Raw genomic sequence first — 8,447 nt, forward strand, 5'->3', positions numbered from 1 at the left:
TGTGTATATGCATGTATATAACATGCATATACATGCACACATGTACATGCAATGCATATGCAGTTTGGACATATTAGAGTATTTCCTATGGAACTCAACACACACTGTCTCTTTTAAGTTAGGTATGTACTCTGGATCTTTGCTAAAGTACATGCATGGGTTAACAACATCTAATTTATCACTTAGTCCCAGTTATTGGGGTTGTGTTGAGAGAACTAAGAAGAGCATCTCCCTCCATGAAGTTATGAGAAGAATGGTAAGTAAGTTCTCTTTCTCTTTCAAGTGTGTCATTTGTGTCTTGCCACACATGCAAAAATTAAAGCAGAAAAAAATCACCCCATTATTACTGTTGGTCATTAACAATGATAGAGGTCAGGCATAGAACACCTAGATCATTAGTAAGAAAACGGGTAATGAACATCACACTTACTTGGCTTCTAAGCCAAAGGTCTCTAAAACTGCAAGGCTTAGCTTTGTATCCCCAACCAGCATATTTTACAATGTAAAGTGTGATAGTTTCTCTTTGCGGGAAGAGCACCCCATAGATTGTAGCAGTAGCAAGTTAAGATTTTTAATTAGAAAATTCATCATTTTTCAGTGTAAAACTTTTGGGAGGAAAATGAGGATCCTTTTTTTAGTAATCATTTACTTTGGGGAGGGAAATAGATGAAGTGAGAAAAATGATTTTTCTTGTCATGAGAAAAAATATAATTTACTTCACAACTTTTTCTATAACTGAGATTTATTTTTATTTTCTTTTTTTTTCTAGTACAGATGTATGCATGAACGCATAATACCATACATAGCTGCCTCATGTCTGCTCTGTCTGGGATATCTGAGGAGATAGTTGGACTTATAGCAGATTGTCTTTCTATTTGCATTCAGTCACAAATAGAACCCCAGCAAAACAGCTAAGAGGAAACAACTATTTCAGAGTTTCTGGAAAAGTCTTATGCAAGATATAATATGTGTCCTCAAACTTCCATTATAAAGTTATGAAAGTTAAAAGGAAGAGACTTCAGTTGTATACTATAACTACCAATCATAAAAAGAAAAACCTCACAAAAACAAAAAACAAAAACAAACAAAAAAACCCAAATTTTATTCCTGGGGGGTGGAATCTAAGAGATAGAGGGGTGTGGTGGAGCTGGCCTCAGCAAGTCAATTAGATAATTGAACCCTATTAAATTCTATAGAACAACTTTGATCATTAATGGAATAATGAATTTAAAATGTCTCATTCATCTTAAACTAGATTTGAAATAAAGGTAAGTTAGGTCAAGTCACCTTTAAGGGTCCATCTGTATTCTCCTAAGATGTTCAAAGTAATGTATGACAGGACTGCAGCAAGCAACCACATTTTCAAATTACTTAAAAGAATGATAAGGGAATACAACTGAAATATTAAATTGTACATGGAAAATTAAAATAAAAAACAAATTTATATTAATGCACAGATAATGGGTACTCTCCTGGCAAAGTATTTCCACCTAAAAAATTGTGTCATAGTCATTTGCAAATTGGCCATTATGCCCTAGTGTTAAAATAGAAATTTTTGAAGAATATTGTAGAATGGAAATTTTAGGGGGAAGAAAGAGAATCTATCTTTCCTATTTTGTGTATTTGATAAATGAATTCCCTGATACTAATCTTCATATTTTAATTGTGATAGCTGGAATTATTTTTCTTTCTTTCCTTCCTTCTTTCCATCCTCTAATTTTTTCTTTTAATCTGTCTTTCTCTGTCTCTGTCTTTATTTCTATCTCTGTCTCTCTCTGTGTCTCTGTCATCTCTCGAATTATTTGCTTATTTATTTATTATTAAGCACTTGCAACATTCAAGGCACCAAGATGGATTCTGGAGACACAGAAACTTAACATAAAACAGTCCTTACCTTCAAGAAACTTATGTTCTACTGGAAAGATAGAATATAGATACAAGTAAATCAATGCCCAACATATATATATATATATATATATATATATATATATATATAAACTTCAAAACAATTTCAAAAGAGAACGACTCAAAGGTGTGATAGAGCCAGCTTGTACCTTGGGAGATGATTGTTAAATTTTCAGTATAAGCATATATGTCTTAGAAATTGGGAAAGTCTATAAAGCTGTGCCTGTTTTATTCTTTTGTAGATTTATAGGTTTAAAAAAGTGGTGGAGAAAATGTTAATATTCCAGTTTAAATTTAAAATTGTTTCCTGCACACACCCCTCTTCCCTGAGATGGTTGATAAGCATTCAAACAGTATAGGCTAAGTGTGGTGGAGGGAGATGGTCTGGATGAGAAAAGGCTTTTTGCTGAAGATGATTCTTGAATTGTTCATTGAAGGCAGTTACAGATACTCCAAGGGGAAACTGAGGAGAGAAAACATTTCATATATAGGAACTCCCCCCAACCTATGCAATACCAAATGGAGAGAGACAGAATATCTTGTAGCAGATTTTGACATAAATAGAAAATGCATGAAGGGAAACAGTATGAAATAAATCTAGAAAGGTAATTGGGAGCCAGACTGTGGACAGCTTTAAATGATAAACCAAGTAGTTTATATTTTATCCCAGGATAGTCAGGGAGCCTTTGGTCATATATTTGAATTCCATTATGGAAAAAAAATAAAAATAAATTTTAAAAGTCTTCATAAAATGTTTATAGGGGGTTGGTTTGTGTCATTAGAAATCATAATGAAATTGCTTCAAATGTATTAACAAATTCAGGGCTTTGCAAAGAAATTCAGCTGAGGGAAATGGAACTTAGGCTTAGATCATTTTACAGCTTAACCTACAGATCCCTGTTGATGTCACAGAGGCACCTAAGTGACGAAATGTACAGCTATCAGAACTATAGTCAGGAAGGCCTGGATTTAAATTTGGCCTTGGACATTTTAACTCTGTCTCAAAGCAAGTAATTTACTTGCTACCTGCCTCGATTTCTTTATTTGCAAAGTGGATATATTAGCATGTAATTCCCAAAGTTGTTGCAAGAATAAAATCAGATCATATTCGTAAAGTTATGTTTAAACATTAAAGCACTGTAAATGCTATTATTATTTTTGTTATCATTATTGTTGTTATTACATATTAACTTAAATGACTTACATTACCTGATTCACAAGTTATAAAAGTAAGGATAACAGAATGGAAGAAAGTCCGACCAACAAAGGATGAAGTAAAGATACCCTTTTCCTTGTGGCTTCCCCCTCACTTCTCTCCCCCATCCCATTGTTGTTGGGGTTTTTTTCTTCTAATGAGACAAGAGAGAAGTCATAGGATAAGAGGAGGAAAAGGGGCTATGTTATTCCCATTGGAAGACACAGAAAGCATCAGGCAGAGAGAAACACATTACATTAAGATAATAATTAAAAGAATACTACTGAAAAATCAGAGTGGTTTTAAACTGAAGCTATCTGAAACTAGGAATCTAAAGGAAAAAGGCAATCTAAGTTGGTTGTCGTTGTTTTTGTTGCTTTAAATAGATGAGTTATTTCATGGCAAATTATGAAAAACACTTGAACTTCAAGTGGGAATTGGGAAAACAGTACATAAATCAATTAGGAACTGAACTGGGATTTGGTAGCTAACAGGATAAAAAAAGTCAAACATTCTATGTTAAATCAATTTTTAAGCTTTGTCACTGTGTTTGTTATTTTTCTTTCTAAAATATTAATTATATATCTACATATGGTGTCACATAAAACCTATAGAATGTATTGTGTGTGTGTGTTTGTGAGTGTGTCCCTATATGATTGCTTGAAAACATAAGAGAGGAAGGAAGTTAGAGTTGGGAGTGGGTAAGGAATAGTACACCTACTCCACACTCCTACTCCTTCAAGTTGAGATAAAATATTTTATTCCAATACGAAAAAAATGACACAAGTCAAATGATATCCTTTGTTCTTTGTTCAGATGAAAGGAATCACCACTTTAAAAAAGCACCCTTGAATGACAAGACTGCTAAGATTTTCTTTGAAGCTGAATGATGTGTGTGTGTATGTGTGGCTGAAAGCAAAACTTTCACAATGATTTCTTTTTTTTTTTATTCCCCAGGGAAAAATGCACCATTCCAAGAAGTACTGCAATATCAGGTTGATTTATGGAGTGGACATACAAGCCTCCTATTCTGTATCCCTGTTCCAAAAAAAACCCATCTGTTTAATATATAGCCCTCAGATAGAAGAAATATCAAATAATAAACTAATAAGAATAGATACTATACTTGATATTAGCCAAAAGACCAAGAAAGTGATCTTTCACTATTATTTTAGGGATGCTTTAAAGATTTTCTAGAGATGATTCTGAAAATAGTATTGGCTATTCCCTAAGTGGTAACCTTAGGATGAAACCTTGTCATGAATGAAGGGCAAATATCACAATCATTTGTCAAAAACTCAATACAAAGAAGATAATCGTGAGGTTTAAGGGACTAAGGTTTTCTGTTTCCAAGAAGTAAGTGTCTGATGACCAAGTAACTTCTGAATCAGCTTTTGGTATTGATCAAATTGGTAGACAAATAATATGTTCAAGTTATACCCTAGAGAACTCCTTCTAACACTGCTGGTAGAGGTCACAACATATCTAAGACTTAATAACTTTGGAGATAGCAAATGGTGGAAATAGGATGGGTTATGGATTCAAAGGACCTGGATATACATACAACCTTTGATTTATACTGTGTGAGCCTGAGCCCAATAATTTTATGTCCCTTGTCCTCTTTTTTTTCATCTGTAAAATATTTGGTTTCTCAAAGTCCTAATAAATTGGCTGAGACTGAGAGAAGTAAAACAACTTAGACAAGGTGATATAGTTAGTACATGCTAGAACCAGGAATTAATTCCCAAGTTCATATCCATTAGCTACAGTTGATGTCTAAATAACACAAAATATCCAAGTAACATTTGCTTTTATTCTATTTATGACCTTTTTAAAATCTTGTTATCTCCATTTCCAAAATTTCAGACTAATACAGTTTAGAATATACCAAAGAATTAAGTTTAACATTGAAAAATATATATACAGGGCAGCTAGGTGGCACAGTGGATAGAGCACTGGCCCTGGAGTCAGGAGGACCTGAGTTCAAATCCGGCCTCAGACACTTAACACTTACTAGCTGGGTGACCCTGGACAAGTCACTTAACCCCAATTGCCTCACCAAAAAAAAAAAAGAAAAAAAAAAGAAAAAAATATATATACAATCAAACTAATTAGCTGGAACTAGATAAGAAGAACCACTCCCACCACCAGAAAAAAAAATATTACTTAAATGAAGTCAGTTTATTTTTCCTCAGTGAAATATTTCTGACTTTTTTGTGTGTGCTAAAAACAATCTCAATATATTTTAAAATAGTTAAGATAAAGAGGATTAGTTTAGGAATTTGGGACCATCTAAAAAGTAAATCTAGATAATCCATACCAAAGTATGTTCTTTTTTCCTTAAATCATCTGGGCTAGAACTCTAAATTGCCCCAAATTCACCATATAATTGCAATACCCTTTGCTATGATTAGGTTGTATAGACAAATTGAACAATGATTTATTATGTCAAAACTTGACTTCAGGCACCAAATTATTCAAGAAGCTTATTGTGTACACGCTGGGAGATATATTTTGTTGAGAAATTTGAACAAAGCCAGGTTACATTACAAAAATAAATCTATTTTCATATATTCCTGGTAATGAATTTCCAAAATGATATTTTACTATCAAGTAGATACACCATAAAAGGCCATAAGACAAAGCTAAATCCTGGATGTTCAGTGACTTGATGCTGTTGATGGATGTTATGAAAACATTTGCACTAGTTCATTTGCCTAGGAGGATTTAGAAAGCACACTAGAATTGTGGAAATAAACCCTCTTTTCATGCTTAGGAATACAAAGAGATAATAACCCCTAAAGTTGGAAAAGAAGAATGTTGTCATAATGACCTATAAGTATTAATGCAACTGTTTAAAACCTTGGTTATGTGTAGCCCAATAAATGGATAAAGATCAACACAGACACATACACTTTACTATAATTCATGTGTTCAATAACCATTTTTGTTACCAGCAATTCAAGTATCATTTAGTCCCTGGCTTCAGTGGTACAATTTCACTAAAGTACTGTACACACAGTTTTAAGCTGTTCAAGCTTCCCTAGAGATTTTGAAACACTGTGTATGTATGTTCATGTACATGAATGTGCATATGTGTGTTTAGTTGTGTGTGTGTACCTACTATTAAGAGAAAGCACCATTGCCAGCTTAAAGCCCAACTGTGATACAATAATTGAATCGATATATTAACACATCAAAGATGTAACTCAGAGATATTAAAGGCTCTTCCAAGAGAGCCAAATCTCAGAGAAATAGGAATTAGACAAAAATAAAAATGTGGGGGCCAGTTATCATCATCTTCTGCAGAAATTTAAATGAGTAAAAATAGTTACTGAGATAAGAAGACTGAAAGAAACTTCTTAAGCTACTAAATGTTTCTTTTTTTTTTTTCAGAAAAAAAAATATATGTTTGTCCTTTGTTTTGGAAGAGGACCATGAAATCAGGGTGATGTCACAACTCACATTTAAGTAAATTTAAGTGAGTCACTCCAGAGGCATCTGGATCCATTTGCAAGATATACATGAGGATGAGTGGAGATTATCCCAGATGTTTTTTGTTTGTGTTTTTCTGGTTTTTGTTTTTGTTTTTTGTTTGTTTGGTTGATTTTGTATGTGTGTGTGTGTATGTGTGTGTGTGTGTGTGTGTGCGCGCGCACCTGCATGTGCAGCATTTGGGATTAAGTGATTTGGCCAGGGTGGATCCCAGATGTTTTAAGACAAATTGGAGTTATGGGACTTGCCCAGGGGAACACAGCTTGTAAGTGCCTGGGGTAAGATTTGAAATCAGTTCCTCTTGACTCCTGGGTCAAGTGCTCTATTCCCTAGCTTTCCCCTTTCAGAAAAAAATAGTATAGAATTGAAAGAATAATTATTTTTGAGATAACACAGACCAATAGTTTACCCAGTTTAGGTCATCAGGTTTAATGTGGTAACAAGAAATAGTTTATGAGAAAGGAGTGTTTCATAAGTAAATTAGTTTTTTGGGATCAAAACAAGATTATAAGCATTACCATATTGCAAATATTTGCACAAAGCATGAAAATGCCTTGAATAGTTTTACCAGGACATATCCATAACAAGTATTGAACTTGAAGTACCTTCAGGAATATCACTGCACATGTAAGGCATACCTGTTACATAAGCATATCCAATTGGGATGGGAGGCTCTGGTGAATGGAAAATAGTTGGCAAATATACCATGAAAGGATTTTTCCTTTGTTTAAAAGAAATAAATAAAACAATATAAACATATAATACAAACTATACTGCTTACAATTAATCTTCCCTTGAGGATTCAGAGGGCATTTCAGAATCTTCAGTCAATGTCATTAGTATGCAGATTGCATATACTTGCACATTCTATGGGGAGGAAAATTTTAGTTACATAAGCTTGCTTTCTTATGTTTTGTTTTCTGTGTGTGTGTGAGTGTTTTCCCCACCAAAGGAAGGGAAGTTTGTATATATTGGAACCTAGTATACCTGTAAATTGACTAGAAGATACTTATGTGTAATTCATTATTCTTACTAATACAAGTCAAATACATTTTAATATAGCTAAAATGAAATTCTTGTGATTTATTATTAACCAACTAGGGTAATTTGTTGTATGTTATTGAAAAGTACATCAAATAAATAAAATTGTGTGGATTTCATATAACAAATTAAAAATCAGTTATTAATGCAGGTGTGCATTGTTATTACACCTCAGGCATCAACTTCATTTTCAATTGTTGTTTGGTTTGATTATAAAAATGTACTGGATTCATTTGGACTTTTCCCAGTGGTGCTGCCAGGACAGCAAACTAACGAAACCATATGGAATTTATCAATGATGAAAAACATGCTTCACATAAAGGAAGGTGATAAGCAAATTTTCAAATGAGTTTTATTTTCTAATTTGCTTTTGGAACACAAAATGAAGCAATTATGTCACTTGGAATTTGTTTAAAGGTGTGCCTTTTTTTAGCTAAACGAATGTGTGCAATGGCAAAATTGTCATTCATCTTCAGTCATGTGAAACCGCTGTAAAGAACAATCTTATTAAGATGTATTTCCTATGCTGTATTATTATAAAATGCAGTAGTAGAAAGTTGTGTGTGGTAGTGGGGAGCTGACAGCTGTAATTTTCTTACAAATGACAGGAACCCTTAAAATGCTTAATTTTATGCTATGGTGGCATACCAATAATATTGATGGCTCCTCCGAATTCCATGGGAAGCAAATTCTTGTTTTGGAAAAATGGTTACTTAATGGAATGCTTATCTTGGGAACACAGGTGAAGTAACTATATGAAACATCCCAAATCTAAATTCTTGCCACACCCTAATCCAATGTTTTAAATATG

The 8,447-nt window shown here is 33.4% G+C and overlaps 1 non-coding gene across 1 annotated transcript; it reads right to left on the reverse strand.

Moving 5' to 3' along the window:
* Nucleotides 1-4,058: 4,058 nt before the first annotated feature.
* On the reverse strand, nucleotides 4,059-4,257 carry LOC122733098. The gene has a single exon (XR_006353702.1). It is a non-coding gene; the product is annotated as a U2 spliceosomal RNA (small nuclear RNA).
* Between the last annotated feature and the right edge of the window lie 4,190 nt (nucleotides 4,258-8,447).

The sequence above is a fragment of the Dromiciops gliroides genome, chromosome 6, assembly GCF_019393635.1.
Source record: "Dromiciops gliroides isolate mDroGli1 chromosome 6, mDroGli1.pri, whole genome shotgun sequence".
NCBI lineage: Eukaryota > Metazoa > Chordata > Mammalia > Microbiotheria > Microbiotheriidae > Dromiciops > Dromiciops gliroides.